The sequence below is a fragment of the Cherax quadricarinatus genome, chromosome 5 (assembly GCF_038502225.1).
Source record: "Cherax quadricarinatus isolate ZL_2023a chromosome 5, ASM3850222v1, whole genome shotgun sequence".
Lineage (NCBI taxonomy): Eukaryota > Metazoa > Arthropoda > Malacostraca > Decapoda > Parastacidae > Cherax > Cherax quadricarinatus.
The window spans coordinates 24,857,868-24,878,472 of NC_091296.1; positions in this window are offsets into that span (position 1 = coordinate 24,857,868).

Here is a 20,605-nt window from a genome sequence, read left to right on the forward strand (position 1 = left end):
CCTAATATGTCTCATTCATTTTTCCCAGAAGGAAATTTCTGCATCTGTTTAATAATTCACAGGAAATGAAACAATCAAAATATTCTATCTACGTAACTAGTCTTCTTTCTTACCATCACTTCACAACTTTCTCATCTCAACAAAACCGTTTCTTGTTTTCAACAAAACTCTCCTGACAGCACCTCATACATTCTTTCACTTGCTGACTTTCGTTTGGCTCTCTTTATCACTTTTAGATTCCATTTTATCACTTCTCTTCCCCTAACCATCATATTCAGTTTATTACCAATTGTTTTTCTTTCTGCTTACACGATCCCTTTTGTAACTACAAACTTCTGCCGCACACAATGCCATCTTAAGACACACACACACACACACACACACACACACACACACACACACACACACACACACACACACACACACACACACACACTTTTTTCTCTTACTACTTGTCATTTTCACTTTAGCCATTATTACTTCTAAAAAATACTCATACCTGTCTATCTCTCTCTTTATATATATATATATATATATATATATATATATATATATATATATATATATATATATATATATATATATATATATATATATATATATATATATATATATATATATATATATATATATATATACAATGTCATGTCGAATATGTAAAACTTGCGATTTTGGCTTAAACAGCAACGCTGTTAAAATTTGTGTATGCAATAATTTCGCAAAAATCATTCTGAACCTAACGAAAAAATATAATTCATTGTGTTTATTTATTATTAAATTATTGTAAGCTTATCTCAGATATATTTAGTTGGATTAGGCTCAATTAAATAGAGCTTCTTATAATAAAGTATATTAAGTTTCCTTTTAGTACAAAATTATTAATTTTTACAATAACTTAAATAAAAAGTATATATATTTAAACGCATAAGAGAAAATTTTAGAAAGGACTTAATTTTAAATGAGTTTTTGCTATTGACCGGTTTTACTTATTCGGCACGACACATATATATATATATATCTCACTGTCATTTATTTTCTTCATGTTCGTCGAGAAAATTACGTGTGATTTTTTTAAATATATTCACAAGAAAACTATATACATTTAACCAATACTACGTTGCAGAAGTTGTCCAACCAAAACTTTTTAAACATTTATGTAATTTATTAATATTTAATATCTATCTTATGAAAGATTAAACTAATAACATTATTTGCCTTCTGAGAAAACATTAACTTGGTGTTGTACCATATAAAGAAAGTATTTTATTTTTGCGCAACAAAATATTACATCTAGTTATCTGTGCAGGATTACAAATTGGCTACGGTACTGCTACAGCCAATCATCAAGCTATAATATATCTAGGTCCAATAACTCTAGCATTACTTTCCTTATCACAGGACAATGCCGAAGACAAGATTTATACGAACAGAAGGCTTGGAGTCCCTTAGTTAATCCAATTACAAGCTCGCCTCGTAATCTGCGGAGCGCTACTTCGCGGAGGTCTCTGGGCAAGCAGATTAAGCATGCTAGTTATCCCATTCTGATGTAATTACCCCTTTAAGTTACGCATTTGGATTTGCTGTTAGGTTAATCATGGCACGTGGAAGAAAACCATAATATATAGAATTTCTTAAAGGAGCCACTCAGTATATCCTGAATTTGTTTGCCTTCTGTATTTTGTTATGAAGGGAGAACTAATGTAGTGTATTACGATGAAGTCTCTCCCACTAAATTCATTTAGTTGCTAGAGAAACAATATTTTTTTTCCACTCGCTATTGATTACAAATCCACATTATCTGGATCTACTGGGTACAGATAAGACCAATTCGTTTTTCTTGTTTTTCTCCTATTTTTTCCTGATAAAGTATACCTGCAGTAGCTATTCAGAAGACTTTTGTCAATCATTTTTTTCCATTGTAAAGGGAGTTTTGAAAAATTATTTGCACTTGTTACAGTTTTTGTTCTCTCTTTCTATTATATATATATATATATATATATATATATATATATATATATATATATATATATATATATATATATATATATATATATATATTGTATGTGTGTGTGTGTGTGTGTGTGTGTGTGTGTGTGTGTGTGTGTGTGTGTGTGTGTGTGTGTGTGAGGTGGGGTGTGTGTGTGTTTGGTGTTTTTTAGTATGTGTATGTGTGCACAGGCGCTCGTTTTTGTTTGGAAAGATTTCACCCACTGAAGTAAATGCCTTCTCATAGCAAGGAAAGATAATGGAAATACCACGGAATATAAATTCTAGAAGAAATTAGTCGCTACTACAAGCATTGCTAATACTGTTGAAGCCGCGGAGGCCACTGGGAGGCGCTACGAGTCCTTCCCTGAGGATATAGTTGGTGGGTGGCGACGCGGGTTCTCCAGACACTAATTGCGAGAGTGTCTTAACGAATTTAACGAATCTCCTAGTGGTGTATGCTGAGAATGCCGAGGGTGGCCAAAGCAATAAGGTGATGTAGTAAAGGATTGTGACCTTTTTTTCTCTGCGAGGACCTCTCATTAAGGGAAGGTAAATAAAGAATGTATGCATGTACTGGAAGGTAGGTATTTGTTTGTGCCCCTATGTATTTGTGTGTTTCTATACCAGAAGAGCTGTCCAGTGAGCTAAACTTCTGGTTCATGGATGATGGCACTTTTCCTGGCACTGCTGACTCCCCGATGAAAGAAAATAGAAGGTCTTGGAGTTAATCTAGGACTATCCTTAAACATTACCAAACGTGAAGTAGTTTCCCCAGCCTATATATTAACCAAATCAATGTCACCTTACCAGAAGCACGAGTCAATGATCCGGTCGACAGTAATCTCCATGGCGCTTCTTTTAATCCCATCCCTATCAGTCTGATTTTTTTTTTTTCTAAAAAGATAAAAAAAAGCCCTCAGACCTCAGGAAGATGGAAAACCAGATTGAAGACACTGTTGTACATGATGCCTTTTTCCTATTCAGTTGATGCCTACTCTTCCCGAAGCTCACCTACTTATTGCGATGCTCCACAGCCGTCAGATATCCTAAACTCAGGGAACATGTCACCTAAAGTACATCCTAGATATCGTCTTCAACCTTTTCCTTGGTGACAGTGGACACAAGCTTGTCTGCCAGTCTGATTTCGTGGATTGGTTGTATGTACAGCCTCCTAAATTTCACTGCCACCCTCCATGGCATGAAACGAGATAATCAAGCAAATTCCTGCAGACGCTCTGAGTGTTGTACCAGGGGAATAAGATCCCAGTTTTACTAGAGCAATTAGTGACTAGTAGAGTCTTACTGCTTCAAATGATAGTGAGCAGTCACCACCCAAAGATCTCATTAATATGTGTGTGTGTGTGTGTAAAATATACAGTAGGTATCATGAAGTAATGTAGGCTTAACCTCACCTGGTTCCGTGGCCCATCACCGACACACTCATGATAAAACACTCGCGTGAACTCCGAAAACAAATCCTCCTGTACCAATCCAGGTCTGACATTACACAAACCCGCCATCACCTCCACCTCCTTCAATGGCCAGAATAATTGGAAGAAAAAAAAATCGGCTTGGAAATAATACAGCAGAGGCGAGATAGCAAAGCGCAAGGAGTCCAACTGAGTTTAAGATGGGTCTGATTACCGGCGTGAATGCTATCTGGCACCAGATCGGTGTGTAGTGGGTCCGATACAAGATCAATCCACACGACTATCCTGAGCTGGGGCTCTCCCGCTTGTAATTACACCCGCCCAGTTGCTTGCCTTTTATTGTCCGTCTGGTTGGGTTCTTCCTCCCGGGCTGGCCTGTGTACACACTCTAGTTTCCTGAGTATCACACAAAAAAGCTATATATTCACTTAATTATGAAACCAAACTAAATCTCCTAGGAGGTTTTTACTTTAGTTTTTTTAACCTGGGTAAATTATGTTTAGTAGTTTATATTCAAGCTAACATATTTGTATATATATTTCAATTAAAAAGTGTATGTATCGATGCTTCATTAAAAAAAATATGATTTATAGCTAATTTTCTCTTGTTTGAGAGACTACAGACTCGTGAGTGAAGACCGACGAGGATAACGAGAGATTCGACCTCAGCAGACCCAGGTATAGACAGCAGGTTAGGTTATACTATTACTACTACTACTACTACTACAACTACTACTACTATTACTATTACTACTACTACTACTACTAATAATAATAATAATAATAATAATATACTATCCTTATTTCTATAAATGCATGTACAAGGTATACAGTCCTAGCTGACATCAGTGACATACTACTATATAGAAAGCCTCTTATTATGCAGAGCATATCGGGCAAATTAGGTCAGTTTTGTCCCAGGATGCGACCCACACCAGTCGACTAACTCCCAGGTGTCCATTTTACTGATGGGTGAACATAGACACCCGGTGTATAGAAACACGCCCAATGTTTCTATCCTCGCTGGGAATCGAACCTAGACCCTCGCTGTGTGAAGCGAGAGCTTTAGCCACCAGGCCACGGGTTTGTCAGGAAACAGGACAAGTGTTTCCTGACGCTGGCATAGACTGCAGTAAACTTAAAGCAAGCAGTTACTATGGATACACAGCTTTCTATATAAATCTCTAATAATTTCCCAAAGAAAATAACATTTATTTACTGTTTGACTTCTGCATACGAGTCTTAAAATAATGTTTAAAGCGAATATTTACTCAGCAAAACAATGCGTCAAGAGGAATACAACCATTGGTCTTATGTTGTGTTCTTCCAGGAAAGCTGCCTTGATGAAAGTAAATGGCTCTTGATCCAAGGAACAGGACCTACCCTCCCTTTCTTTGAATTGAACCATAAATATAAAATAAAAGTGAAAAATCAACAAACAATGAGAATCATAGATAATGAAACAGCCTTCGGCTGGGAGAAATTTAAAACATTGTTTTTGCACAAATTTCATATTCAAAATGATCCCGGATATAACTGTATGAAAGTTATTCACGTATAACTAAAGAGAAACAGCTGGTGTCTCTGCGTGACCTAACATAAAACAAACTTTTTAGTCACTAATTAAATTCTCACATTTTCCTCAGTAGCCGGACTTGAGTCCTGGAAATGGGAAGTACGAAGTCTGCACTTTTAAAGGAGAGTTTTGGGATACTGGCAGTTTGGAGGGACTTCTAAACTGTCGTATCTGGGCGCCTCTGCAAAGACAGTTATGGTGAAAGTGTTGAATTATGATGAAAATATTTTCTTTATGGGGATTTTTTTCTTTCTTTTTGGGTCACCCTGCCTCGGTGGGAGACCACCGACGTGTTAAAAAAAACGTAGTTTTCATAAATATCGATTAAGTCCAGGAAAAGGTGTCAATAAATGTTCTCTATAACTGAATTTGTGTATCTTAACATCGTTTTTTACGGTATTTCTTACTATCTGCGCAGTAGTATTTTGTGCCACTTCGATATCCAATACAGTATTTATACAGGTCTCTGCAACTGATATACGAGAATATTAATTTACATATGAAGGCACTGGTTTGTGATAGTAATAATGTTGCTGTTGTTGATGATATTGATGTTGATGTTAACTCTGACAAGTGTCTAGGAGTTTTATACCTTTAAACTGCTAGATGAATCGTCGATAAAGGCTGTTAATAAAAACTATATACTCATTTAGACTGAAGTTTACATTATATGTAAGATGAATTAAACACATGACTGACAGTTTCTTTACTAAAAAAAAATTAAAGGTAGTATCCTGATGTGAGTTGTATTAGTTAAGGAGAGCACAGATGTCATTCTATGGTTAAGGTAAGTGACTGTTGACATGAACTTAAATCAGACGTCAAGACTAAATTTCTTCATAATTTATTCCTTTCACATGAACGTTTGACTTAATTTATTTATTTATTTATATGACAATCCTAGTCGAAATGTTTTTTCTAATATTTTGCTGGTATGATACTGTCATGGAGGTTCCATGTCGGTTGGTCAACCTGGGCTGCCACCAGTAAGAATGACATATACTAAAATTATCAAGTATTAAATTTATGGCGTTTAAATAGGTGAAAAGAAACAGTAGCTATCTGTTTAAAAGAAACACTGCAAATGAGATGCCAATATGACAGTCAACCAAGCACAAAAGTATAGACTAGTATCCATTGCCAGCATCACACGCAAGATAATGGGGTAAATAGTAAGTATGAGACACACTGTTGTACACGAATGGTATACAATACTGACAAGTTGAAAATTAGACACATGTGCAACATCTGGGTATCTTCATTGTAGACGTTTCGCCATCCAGTGTCTTAATCGATACAGATTCTAGGACATAACAGTAGAACTATATACAAAAGATGAAGTAGTCAGTCCCTCAGCCTTATAGTTGGTGTGAAGAGCACCGTAGTTGTAGATTATTATTATAATCAAAAAGAAGCGCTAAGCCACAAGGACTATACAGCACCGTAGTTGTAGAGATTCTGGAGCACAGGCAAGGAGGCTGGTGCTTATATAGGTGTCAGTAGATAGGGATGGGTAGCAGACGAGGGCATAGTCACTGGTAGGCGGGATTTCCCAGTGGAAGTAGGTCATACCCAAGGGATGGGTTAGTGGTAGCAATAGTTGCAGTAGCCGTGAAGGTTAGGTAGTCGTCCAATATATATAGAATCTGTATTGGTATAACCACTGGATGGCTAAACGTCTACAATAGAGATACCCAGATGTTGCACATGTGTCTAATGAGACACACCTTGGGACGTAAGCTATAATAGGGACCTAGGACCAGAGATCAGGCAAGAGAAAGGTGGGCGAAATGATATTCCTTTACTGTAAGAAGCACCGAATACGAGAGCGATACTTGAAAGACAAAAACCCTATGTGCGATATGAGGTAAATAAACATCATGATGAACGAGAGTAACTGAATGAGTCTTGCAAGACCCCGTCCTAGACTCCTGAGCCTTACTGCTCTTGGTGTAAGTAAACGACCTATCAGAGATTTTAAATTCCATGTCAATGTTTTTAACGACGGAAAACTTATGATTAAAATGCAGTAAGAAACCCAAAGAATTAAAGGGCAATTTAAACAAATTAACTAAACGAAGGGGCTGCTGCAATTAAAGTGTGCATGATACAAGTTCAACTCATAGATGTCATGCACAGATAAGGAACTATAGGGAAACATATCGTCAAATCTCGAGTGGGTACAAAGGCTATAAGAATGGCCTTTGTACTATATAATTTCAACAGATTTCTCCACATAAATTTTAGGTTAGGCTACTTAACAGTCAGCTAACAAATTTACCAATTATAATATTCAATAACCCCCAAAAATGCAATAATATTGGGATGAGATTGTTCTGATGAGCGAGTGAAAGCAAAGAATCACCAAGAAGACTGAGGAAGCGACTGTACGACGAAAAACCTTCATAAGTTCACATCCAACAGATAACCGAATTGAAAAAAAAATAGGAAAATATGAAGAAAGGCTGTACGAGATAGACATCTTACTAATGATAGAGGGAAAAGAATACGTCATAACGATATGTAAAGTATTCTGGGGACTGGAAATAGTAGACAAGGACAGACAATTCACAATGAGAGGGACCAGTGGAGAACGTTTAAATGGAAACTAATTCGGTTTGTAAATGGTATGGTGATGCCGACAAACTAGAAAGACACTTGTGTACATTTCAGGACATTTATTAAAGGAAACGATTCGCCACGAGTGACTTCATCAATGCTAATGATTAGAATTAATGAAGTCACTCGTGACGAAAATGTTTTATTTAAAACACAGGAGTCGTTGACCATGGTAATCGAACATCCATTTAAGCCAAGAGATATTACGAAACACTTTTACAGTGTTCTGTACGTCAGTAAGTGGAAATAACTTGGAAAGCAACATAGTAGAAGCTAAATCAATTAATTTTTAAAGCAAATAAGGCATATTATATATATATATATATATATATATATATATATATATATATAATATATATATATATATATAATATATATATATATATAATATATATATATATATAATCATCAGAGGGTGTTCAGCAGGGTGACCCACTTGCTCCACTTCTCTTCTGCTTGGCAGTAAGAGAACTAACTTCCAGCCTACGCAGTGAGCTCAATATATGGTACCTGGATGACGGCACTCTGGCAGGTACTGAAGAGTCCCTCGTGGGGGACCTACAACTGGTGAAAACACAGGGAGAAGGCTTGGGACTCATCCTCAATCCCTCTAAGTGTGAAATCATCACAGCGAACCAGGAAATAATCAATGCTGTGCGAAGAATCCTCCCGGAAATCTCAACTACAACTCCGTCCAACAGTACTTTCTTGGGAGCACCGCTGGGTCACCAGGCCATCGACACAGTCCTCAAGGACAAATTGAATGACCTGATGAGAATGGAGGAGAGAATAAGCAATCTTGATGCCCATGATGCTCTGTATCTCCTCACAAGGTGCCTTACTATTCTAAGACTCACTTACTTCTTGAGGTGTGCACCCTCTTTTGACAACCCAACACTCGATGAATATGACGCACACCTGAGATCAACTTTTAAGAAAGCACTGAACCTGTCACTAGAGGATGAGCAATGGGATCAGGCAACCCTCCCAATGCGACTGGGAGGTATAGGGGTGCGTAAAGCAACGCATGTTGCTTTACCTGCTTTTCTGTCTTCGTGTTTGGCTTCCAGTGCATTAGTCAAGAAGATAGTGCCCGAACGCTTGAGAGACTTGGTAGGAGCTCAAGACCCCAGGTTTACTGAAGCAGCAATTCGGTGGGACACCCTTACAGACTCCTCCAGTAGACCAGCTCCTCCCAAACAGCACAAACAGTCCCACTGGGACAAACCGATCATGGAAAAAATCGCCAACACAATGCTCTCCAATGCTTCAGGAAAGAACAAAGCTCGTCTCCTGGCAGTGAAGGCACCACACTCAGGAGATTTCCTGTTAGCTGTTCCCAATTCCTCCCTGGGCACCCGTCTCGACCCACAGGCCATTCGGACTGGTGTTGCTCTTCGCCTAGCCGCCCCCATCCTCACCGAACATAGGTGTATTTGCGGCAGGGCGACAGCTGATCAATTCGGACTCCATGGTCTCGTGTGTCACACAGCAGAAGGGAAGTATGCCAGACATGAGGAGATCAATGACATAATAAAGAGAAGCCTCGCCACAGCCCGTTGCCCAGCTCAACGGGAACTTCAAGTACAGAGGTCTGATGGAAGTCAAAAGCGTCCTGATGGAGCCACTATGCTACCCTGGAAGGATGGAAAGCAGATTGCCTGGGACTACACCTGTGCTGCCACATTGGCAGACACCTACTTGCCATACTCTGTAGTGGAAGGGGGTGGAGCTGCCAGCCACAGGGAGACCCAGAAGATCCCAAAATATGAAGACCTTCCCCCTTGCTATAACTTCATTCCAATAGGGTCGGAGACCCTTGGAGCATGGGGCAAGTGTGCTCTAAAGTTCCTCAAAGAGCTGGGTGAAAAGCTCATCATAGAAACCAAGGACCACAGGGCGACCAGCTTCCTCTTTCAGAGACTCAGTGTTGCGATCCAGAGAGGAAATGCCTGCAGCATTCTGGGCACGTGGCCCACCGCAGGGGAGCTGGACGAAGTATTCGAGATGTAGCTCTGAGTTACCTATGTTGTTTTACTTTGTATCATATTTTTGTGAATGTTTCGTCAATGTATTTTGTCTTTAAATAATATATATATACATAATATAGGGGGTGGTAGGAGAAAATTCTCAAACAGCTTCAGGGAGAATCTTGAGTTTTCCCTGAAGCAAGTTTATTCTTTTCTCTGAGGATGAGGGTCCCCATTACAGTTCTAGAGGTGGTACCTCCCTATATTTTATAATATATATATATATATATATATATATATATATATATATATATATATATATATATATATATATATATATTATTATATATATAATATATATATATATATATATATATTAATATATATATATATATATATATATATATATATATATTAATATATATATATTATATATATATTATATATATATATATATATATATTATATATATATATATATATATATATATATATATATATATATATATATATATATATATATATATATATATATATATATATATATATATATATATAAAACGGAAAGTTAAGAGGGGTGCCAAAGATCCTCAGCTGAAATCTCGCAAACACAAGTGGACAATTACTTTTTTGCAGTTACCCACTACCATCCCATAATTACCCACTATTATCCCATAATTACAACCATTAACTTGATGCACATGTTACACTTCTCCAAATTAAACCCAATCCCACAAACAATAACCTACATCAACCTCACGTTGCCTTACCAAACACACCACAAGCCCACACTCAACTCATTCCTCCAACACCACCAAAACACCTAACAATCCACTGCTTACACTACCATTCTCCAGCAACTACAACCACCAAAAACTTACGAGACCAGTCCCACCGCAATACATACGACCTCCGCTCTGAACCACACCCACCCGCTCATCCCTCAACTACTCTTTCCCTTCCCATCGACCCACCTCCGGCACCCATAGCTCATATAAAACCCACCTCCTGCTTCACGGTACCTAGATCACGATGTTATGTTGACTTCATTGGACAAAGCCTACCGGAAAGTATACGCTGCTTTTCATAGAGCCTTTCACATAATTTATGGATTTTTTTCTTTTCCGTAAGAGTGAAAAATTACAAAGCTTTGGAACCAGAGTGTTCTTCAGCACTCAATGTATCCTCTAGCGCTCACTGTGTCCTTGAGCGCTCAATGTATCCACCAGCGGTCAATGTGTCTTCCAACTCTCAGTTCATTAATAAATTTGCTTCACATCCACAGGCATGATGACCTCTCACAAACCAAAAAGTCAAACCAAGGCACTGGAAAGCGTCAAGCAATTATTTCAGTGCAAGATTACTGTTATATTAATGGGGAAACGATAAACCCATAGGACCATACTGCAAGAAGAAAAGTAAGATGAGACAAATCCGCAACTCAACCATCAATGCAAAGAAGCAAAACTTATTTCTATGTTTTGCAAAGAAGCAAAACTTAGAAATAAGAGAGCATGGGCTAATACAGAGCACCAACTATACCGGACAAGAGAGAGAAACACAGGAGAGAAAGCAAAGAATAACTTGCGATGAGAAGGAGAGACGACAGTTTTAAAATCGCAGCGAGAAAAAGGCAAAAACTGATGCAAATTTAGGTGACAAACAGGAGTTAAAAAACTACTGACAAGTATCCTTTCCAGTCATCACCTCTTAGACAAGACTAACGAAATACTTCAACAACGCAAAATTCGTTACTATATACCAACAGATGCTCAGGAAATTTATGCCCACAAAAAAAGTACTAAAGTCAGTGCCGGATCAGACGGGCTGGGGTTCGTAAGTTGGACTGCATGTGGCCAACAGTAACAAACTGGTTGACCAGGTCCTAATCCACCGGGAGGTCTGGTCATGAACCGGGTCGCGGGAGCGTTGACCCCCAGAATACCCTCCAGGTAACAGATTTATGAGGCAAACATCAATCAGACAAGAAAGTGACAGGTGGGCGGATTTCATTACATCAAGATTGCTTGATGGCATTTGTTAATGTCCCAAATAATAGACTTTTACTCATACTAAAGTCAACAGCTAGAGTCACAAGTATGTGACTAAATCCACATGGGTCATACAACATGTATGATATTTGCACAAATAAGCGAATAAACTAACGAAATTAAAAACAATAAGAAGACATCAGATTATGTAGATAATCAGCTAACTTCCCAAGACTCAACTTGGATTCCACACTTTTCCAGATATGCGACACATAAATGACGTACCTACCAAGAGAGATATATTTGTACATGACAGTGTATGCAGACTGTGTACTATTTATCAGCCATCTACCGACACTAAAAAGATTACATGAGGCTACATGGTGATGTAAACTGGATACATGAATCTTAAAAAGTAGCTACTAGAATTCAGTCCTGGCAAAGCTAAAGTGCTGAAATCTGGAGCAAAGAAGAGAATGCCGGGCCCAGTATACCACCTGAGGAACAACCCTCAAAGCAAACATCATGCTTATGATTGCAGACAGGAGCTTTATTGAGATGTTTCGCATGTGGAACGGGCTTCTTTAGTCGATTAATTGGAAAAAGTCTGTTCCACAGGCGAGACTCTTCAATTAAGGTAATTCTCTGTAACTGAATCTTCATTCCCCACCTGCCGGCTTAAAGCCGTTTGTCTCCACGATGTCTTGGATGTCACATGAAACACTGGGTTTGTCACCTGCTCCCGTCACTACAGATAGGTAATGACAAATTATACGGGTGCGCTCGCGCACCCGTATAACGATCATACAATTATACTCACACGCATGCATGTACACACCAACACCTGTTCCGCACGGTCGCACGGACGTAGGGATAGAATCTAATATGCAGGTAACCTCACACGCACGCACACACACACACACACACACACACACACACACACACACACACACACACACACACACACACACACACACACACAGAATCGACAAGATGGACAGAGACATGATGTTCCAGAGATGGGACACAATAACAAAAGGTCACAATTGAAAGTTGAAGACTCAGATGAATCACAGGGACGTTAGGAAGCATTTCTTCAGTCACAAAGTTGTCAGGAAGTGGAACAGTCTGGATGTAGTGTAAGCAAGATCCATACATAGCTTTAAGAAGAAGTATGATAAAGTTCATGGAGCACACACACACACACACACACACAAAGAACCCCTGCAACCACAACTAGGTGAGTACGTACACACACACACACACACACACACACACACACACACACACACACACACACACACACACACAAAGAACTATGAATCGACCCCTGCAACCACAACTAGGTGAGTACGTACACACACACACATACACACACACACACACACACACACACACACACACACACACACACACACACAAAAGAATTATGAATCGACCCCTGCAACTACAATTAGGTTAGTACACACACACACACACGTAGCAGGGAGAGAGTAGACCTAGTAGCGACCAGTGAAGAGGCGGGTCCAGGAGCTGTGATTCGACCCCTGCAACCACAATTTGGTGAGTACAATTAGATGAGTACACACACTTACCTGAGGGAAATCCAATGGGAGAAAGAATAAACCGGAAAAAACGACATATGAAATATTCATTACAACTTAGAAAAAGTGCAGTCAGACGGAGAGATTGATATCAAACACCAGAAGGAACAAGAAAATGGAAAGAGCTTCTGGCTCAGCCAGAATTCCTGAAAAGCAAAATGACATGTAAGATATGAAATGCATAAAAATTGGGAAATAGCAGAGAACCGGGAACTGAGCATTAAAGCCAGAAACCGCCATAAGAGAATAAAAAGGCAGGTGGAGAAACCATTTGATTATGACAGTGTGTCAAAGGATAAACTGAATCGAAACTCCTTGTAATTACTTAAGAGAATGACTATGAGTTTAGGCAAGGGTAAATAGACAGAAGGGAAAACTTTGGGAGGATATCAAAGAAATATAAGTCAAGATTTTCAAGTCTCGCGTATGCTGCAGATGTTATCCGGTTGATATTAACCTTTGGTAATACATTTGTGGCTATCCTGACCCCAAGGAAGTTTTCTTTCTCTGTTAGAATCAGTTTTTCTCTTTCCATAGTGTATTTTACTTCTGATCTTACCTATTTTTTCATATACTTATTACTTTAGGTTTAAAGTAGTATTTACAGTAGAGCAGAAAGGAAGGGCGTTTAATCCAACAGCAGAATATAGTCCAACAGCAGAATATAGTCCAACAGCAGAACCAATTAATCATTCAAATAACAGAGGAGAATTTAGAATCTGTTAAATAAATTTAATACTACCAAAACTCTGGGGCACTAAAAATGTCACACTGGGTGATGAATGAAGTGAAATACCGTATCAAGACTCTTTAGACAGTTACTGAACGAAGGGCAGCTGATACATATGAAAAATGTCACATGTGGTCCCATACTTAAAAGAGGAGACAGGACGCCATAAACTACAAGCCAGAATCACTGACCTCCTGAATACTATTAAAAGTTCTGGATAAAATTGTGAGGATGACGTTGGTAGAGTACGAAAAGTACGAGAAGTGGATGATTTATCAAATAAACCACCAGGAATTTAGGGACAATGAAATCAACTAAACAAATCACTTAAATCTCCACGAGAGTTACAGACATGGAACAAGAAGAGCAGTGACTCGAGTTTTCTTTTAGGTTAGAATTTGATACAGTGCCCTACCAAAGGTCAATCCACAGTTCAGATAAACGTGGAGGAATAAAAGGAAAAGCCCTTAAGTGCATCAGGAAATGACTGACCAGTATGGCAGAGAGAGTAAACGAAGGGAGAATTGTCAAATAGGCTACCACAATATTTGGTCCTGGGGACCCTACCGTTTCTGATAAACGAAAAAGATTTAATTGAAGATGGATCATCTGTACGTGTTTGCTGATGATGTGAGGTTAATGTTCTCATTAAAAAGTGAAAGATTACAATATATTCAAAGGTGATTCGGACAGGCTAAATAAATGGCCAGATAAATAGCTCTACATGTACAACACTAAAGTAACAAGTATCGGAAAGAATAGGCGAGATCAGAAGTTACAATTTGAGAATAGAAAAAAAATATTACAACAGAGGAAGAAAATTTCCTTGGGGTCAGCATAGCCACAAATGTATCACCAGAGGTGAATATAAACCGAATTACATTGCATACGCGAGACTGGAAAATCTTAGAGAAGATCTGAAGGTTTGCAATATGCATGACTTGTCCCTGAGCTGAAAGGACAGAAATATCCAGATACTCAGAAAACTTAATCTGGCGATCCTGGAAGCAACGAAGCAAATGAGGTATATGATCACGACTTATAAATTCCCGAGATATTGAGGTGGTAAACACGAGACAGACTATACGGGAGAAGAGGAGAAAGGGGATGCAGAGGGAAGCTGAAGATACAGATCAGTCAGAGGGACGGGATGATTTATTTCTTTAATTTAAGAATAACTGAAAAGAGGAATTGCCTAGACGAGAAAGTGCTGAAGGTTCATTCTGTTGACAGGACTCAAGAGAAGTGTCTCACAAACACAGCCCGATGATTACAACCTGATACGTACATGATGAATACACGTATACACACACACACACACACACACACACACACACACACACACACACACACACATGGCTAGTAACCCTTTCTGTATAAATTACTAAATTTAAAATCGAAACTTACGTTTTTCTTTTTGGGCCACCCTGCCTTGGTGGGACACGGCTGGTTTGTTGAAAGAAGAAAGAATATATATAAAGAAAGAACTCAGCAGGATTCGAAACTACTACTAGGGATGGTCATGATTCCCAGGCAGCGCTCTAGTCTACTCGGCCACACAAATGGCATTTGCGTGGCCGAATAGGTAAAAATGGTCAATTAGCAAGAACTCATTTAAAAATTATGTCCTTTCTAAAATTTTCTCTTATACGTTTAAACATTTTTTGTCATTTATGTTAATTAAAAATTAATAATTTTGTACCAAAAGAACCTTAGAAAACTTACCTAATCTTATTATAACAAGCGCAATTTAATTTATCCTAATCCATCTAAATATATTTTAGATAAGTTTACAGTACTTTAATAATAAACAAACACAATGAAATGTATTTTTATCGTTAGGTTCAAAATGAATTTTGCGATATTATTGCATACACAAATTTTTGCTTGCCTTATTCGGCAAGAAAAGCTTTGCTATTTAATCCCAAATCGCAAGTTATACCTATTCGGCACGACACACACACACACACACACACACATAATATATATATATATATATATATATATATATATATATATATATATATATATATATATATATATATATATATATATATATATACATACTCTCTCCCTCTCCAGTTCTCCAGTCTGTTGTATTTCTTTGATAAGGTAACAAACGTTAGACAGGAAAGACAGAGAGAGAGAGAGAGAGAGAGAGAGAGAGAGAGAGAGAGAGAGAGAGAGAGAGAGAGAGAGAGAGAGAGAGAGAGAGAGAGGGAGAGGGAGAGAGAGAGAGGGAGAGGGAGAAATGGGTGGATTGCATTACCTTGGAATGCAAGTATGCATTTGATACTTGACCCGACAAAAGACCGGAACATAAACTTTAGGTTCAGGCAGGAATAACAGTGAATGTACTCCAGTGGATCAAAAAGTTCTTTAACAAATGGAAGCAAAGTGTGATTGTCAGGGAAGAGATGTTAGAATGTGGAAAATTAACAAGCGGTGTTCCGCAAGGATTGGTTTTAGGACAAGTGCTGTTTCTGGTTCATGTGAAATGAATTGTCAGTTAAGAATGAATTAAACGAATCCTAATTTGCTGATGATATTACATTAATGAAGAGAATAAAAAGAGATGAGAACAGGATAATGCTACAATGAATGTGGATAAACTGAAAAAATGGTCAAACAAACTGTTACCTAGATTCAGGCCAACAATACAAAGTAATAAAGATTGAAAAAAGGGGCAAGAATATCGGATAAGGAGTATAGACTCAGATAACAGAGACTGCAGACCTCAAAGGAAATAACCTCTGGAAATAACTTCTGGAAAATCTGAAAGTAGCCTCCAGTAGCCTCTTTAAAAAATATGTTAAACTGGAGAAAGTGCAGAGGTATGCTATTATGCAGGGCATTGTAGAAAATGTGTATGAAAAACGCTCCATTAATAATGTCAGTGGATGGGATTTATTCTGAAAACGGATGTGTATTGGCCCTGGTCAGAGTAGTTAAGACAGGACAGGAGAGGAGAGGTGTGTGTCTCAGTGCCTGGAGAGCCGTGATTGGAGAAGGTTGGTGTTTGGAGTTTGGTATTTGTTTAAGTATGGAGTACTATTTTGGGTAAGTTTAGCCCATTCGATATTTTATTGTTTACGTACTCTCACGATTTTACCTGTAAGGCCCTAGTATATCAAGGGCCTGTTTTGGAGAGTACAGGTGAAGTGTTTTTGCCTGCAAGAAGGGAGGGGAGGAGGTGTCATGGATACTGAAGATACAAACTTGGCCCTAGGTTGGTGTATTTTAATATTTTTAAATGCCCCTAGACAAGGCTGTTACCCTTAGGCGCCAGAACATATTTACGAAACGTAATAAATGCGCTATATATACAACGAGGCTTTTCCCAGAGCTATGGGATATGAGCTACGACAATGTTAACGGAATTGAATCTAACGACACTGGAGGAGAAGAAGTAGGAGGGGATATGATAATATCATACAAAATACTCAGAGAAAATGATAGGTTGTTTTCCAGAGAAAGTAGGGAAGTAATAAGTCAATACTCTGTTTCTGCTTGCTTGTGGTGCAGACTGCCTGTGGTGACTTTCCTTAAGTAAACTATCTCGGTCATCCTTCTTAACCCTATCTCGCTTTAACTAAAACATTTGTCCTTAATGTGACTATTTTCTATTAATAAAAACAGTGTACCTGTCAATAATTAGTCAGGATCAGGTAATGACTGAACAGTTGTATGGGACTCTACATTTACTTGTTTCAGAGGGGAAAAACGTCAAATTTGTTTCCTTCACCACTGTTTTTCAGATGAGCCTTGATAAGTAAGTTAAACTGTAACTCGATCACTTAATTTGGGACTGTATATCTGCCGCCAATCCTTGTATTTGGCACTGTATATCTACTGCCTCGCTCAGATCAAGAACGTTAGTAGGAGAGATCGTCTAAATGATGCTGTATTCTGTGAGCAGGGATGAGTAGCGATCTTCACAGAGAATTCATCGGGACAAGGCTTTATAATCATCAACCCCTCCAGCAGCCCTGCAATATCTCATTAATACTGTCTCCTAGCCTTAGCCAACTTAAAATTCAATTTCTAAATGAACAGCAGTTAAAACTTTCTGCTCTTTGCTTCCACGAATTTAAAACAGCGTTTCAAAATCCATCAATAAAGGAATACACACATAAGGATAAGTCTTCAATGGCTGTCTCTAATTCAATAATACTAGCAGAAGACTTATATGAAGTACCGAATGCACACACATCATCCTCTATGGGTGGTGGATCTGCATTACCACTACTAGCTAGCATCCTCTCATCCATTACAAAATCAATAAAATATGTATAAATTCGATAACTCCAGTATCTAACTTCCTGGACTATCATACAGGCTTCCATGCAAGGGGCCACTACTACTACTCCTCTTCCAGACATGTTAACTTTAATCCTTGAACAGAAGATAAGCAGCCAATCACAGAATGAAGCAATTGTTTTAACGACAGTGATAAGGAATCGCCAAACAGCTGCCTCCCTGAGGGTAATTTAGCTAAGCTCAGAATAGTACTAGAGTATGATAATTAGCATTAATATCAATTCACAGATGGAATAAGGATCTTGAACTTCTGCTAAGTGAAATTATAATTCACATTTAAGTATATATAATTACAACGATAATGATACATTTAATGGAAGGCCTAGGATAAGGGATAATACAATAATGCTAGTGTTGGCTCAAGGACGTATGTAATTTGAGAGTGAATCTTTAGTAAATAAATATATTTATCAGAGTTTTATGTTAATTAATATGAACTGGAAATTGAAATATAAGCTGGTTGTATGTATATATTTATAGAAAGATCTAAGAGTCCTACCATGTTAATCCCTAATAGGATATATGGAATAGTTAGAATTCTTGTGAATAGCTACGTGTAAAGAGGAGATGCTCTACAACCACCCTATGCTACAGGTGGTTGTAGAGGGTCTACAACCATCCCATGCATAGGGTGGTTGTAGATCCCTAGTGAGCTATGTTAGAGACTCCAAAGCATTTTTTTTTACCCCAGTGAGTCCTGCTCTGACAAAAAGCATAGAAGAAAAGATCAATATTTACTGGTAAGCTTCAACATAAAACTGCACCTTATGTAATATAAAGACACACATACACACACACACACACACACACACACACACACAATCACAGACTCCAGCTAAACTAGAGGAGGATTCAGGAGCTAGTGGTTGCAAGCAGACAGACAGACAGACAGACAGGGCCTGACCGGGAACTCCTGTGAAAAGCGTCACGGAAACGTTTTGGAAGCAGCAAGCAATGAAGGTTATGTAAATGCAAGATCTTATAACATGTCATTAGAACTTGGCAAATGATGTGCCTGAAGCGACACAAGTCTGATTTGATAGTCACACCGGACATAAATCCTTCATGTCCACTAGAACTGACCTAAGAGAAAATTCTGTACTCTTCTCAATAAGAATAATTAGAAAATACCTATAAGAATATCTAACGAAATCGAAGTAACAAAAAATAAAATCTGCTATCATAAATAAAACTTAATGCAAATAAGTGCTATCAAGTTAAAATAACCAGCAAAAAAAAAAAAAAAAAAAAAAAAAAAAAAAAAAAAAAAAAACTAATGAAAATTTTTCAATGTCACAGGAATTTCCTAAAAGTTCTCCATGGTCATAACAGGTGCCGCGGTAATTATAACAGAAAATAAGTCAAAAGGCTGAAATCATGGGCAGTTCATGTGTATCCACAGTCAGATGCAAGCCAGGAACAGAAGTACCTGAAAACAGGTGGCAAAGGGTGTTGCGAGTGCCCGAATTTCACTCATCACTGTGAGTGAAATAGTGATGATTTTAATTCAAGTAGGAAGACCAAATGTCCAAGTCAGTCTAAGCCTCTGCAACTTGATGCTTGTGTCCAGAGACCATCAGATTCGTCACTTCTCAAGGACGTACCTATATATGTGACCCTTCAAGTCAATGAGACATATCTGCTCTAAAAGACCAACAATAAACCAGCCATGGTCTCAGCATTCACCGGTTCATTATCCTAGACCCTGATATGGCCTGGGTGCCAAAAGAAGCAATGTTCTTGTGACAGTCATGGAGATATCAGGGGACGATGCATTTCTTAAAAACTAAGTTAATCTGTGCAAGGGTAGGCACCTTGAGAGAAGTTATAAGGCATCATAGACATCCAAAGCGTGTATTCTCTTACATTCCCGTTAGATCAGTTATTCCTTGACGATCCTGGCTACTCATAGGTGCTCGCAGCTGAATTTTATGAGTGAGGGCAATTTCTAAGAATCATGCTGGATGAGGGATGCAACAAACTGTAGCAATAGTTAATATTAATAATTATAATTTTTGTTGCTGTCATCATTATTTGGATTATTGGTGGAAGTGAACGTAGAGGTGGTGGCCGCCGCCGCCAGCAGCAGCAGCAGCATTAGCATCAGCAGCACCAGCAGCACTGGCATCAACAGCACCAGCAGCATCAGCAGCCCCAGCATCAACAGCAACAGCATCACCAGCATCAGCAGTACCAACATTAGCAGCACCAACAGCACCAGCATCAGCAGTAGCACCAGCATCAGCAGCACCAGCATCAGCAGCATCAGCAGCAACAGCACCAACATCAGCAGCACCAACATTAGCAACACCAGCATCAACAGCACCATCAGCAGCACCAACATCAGCAACACTAGCATCAGCAGCCCCAGGAGCATC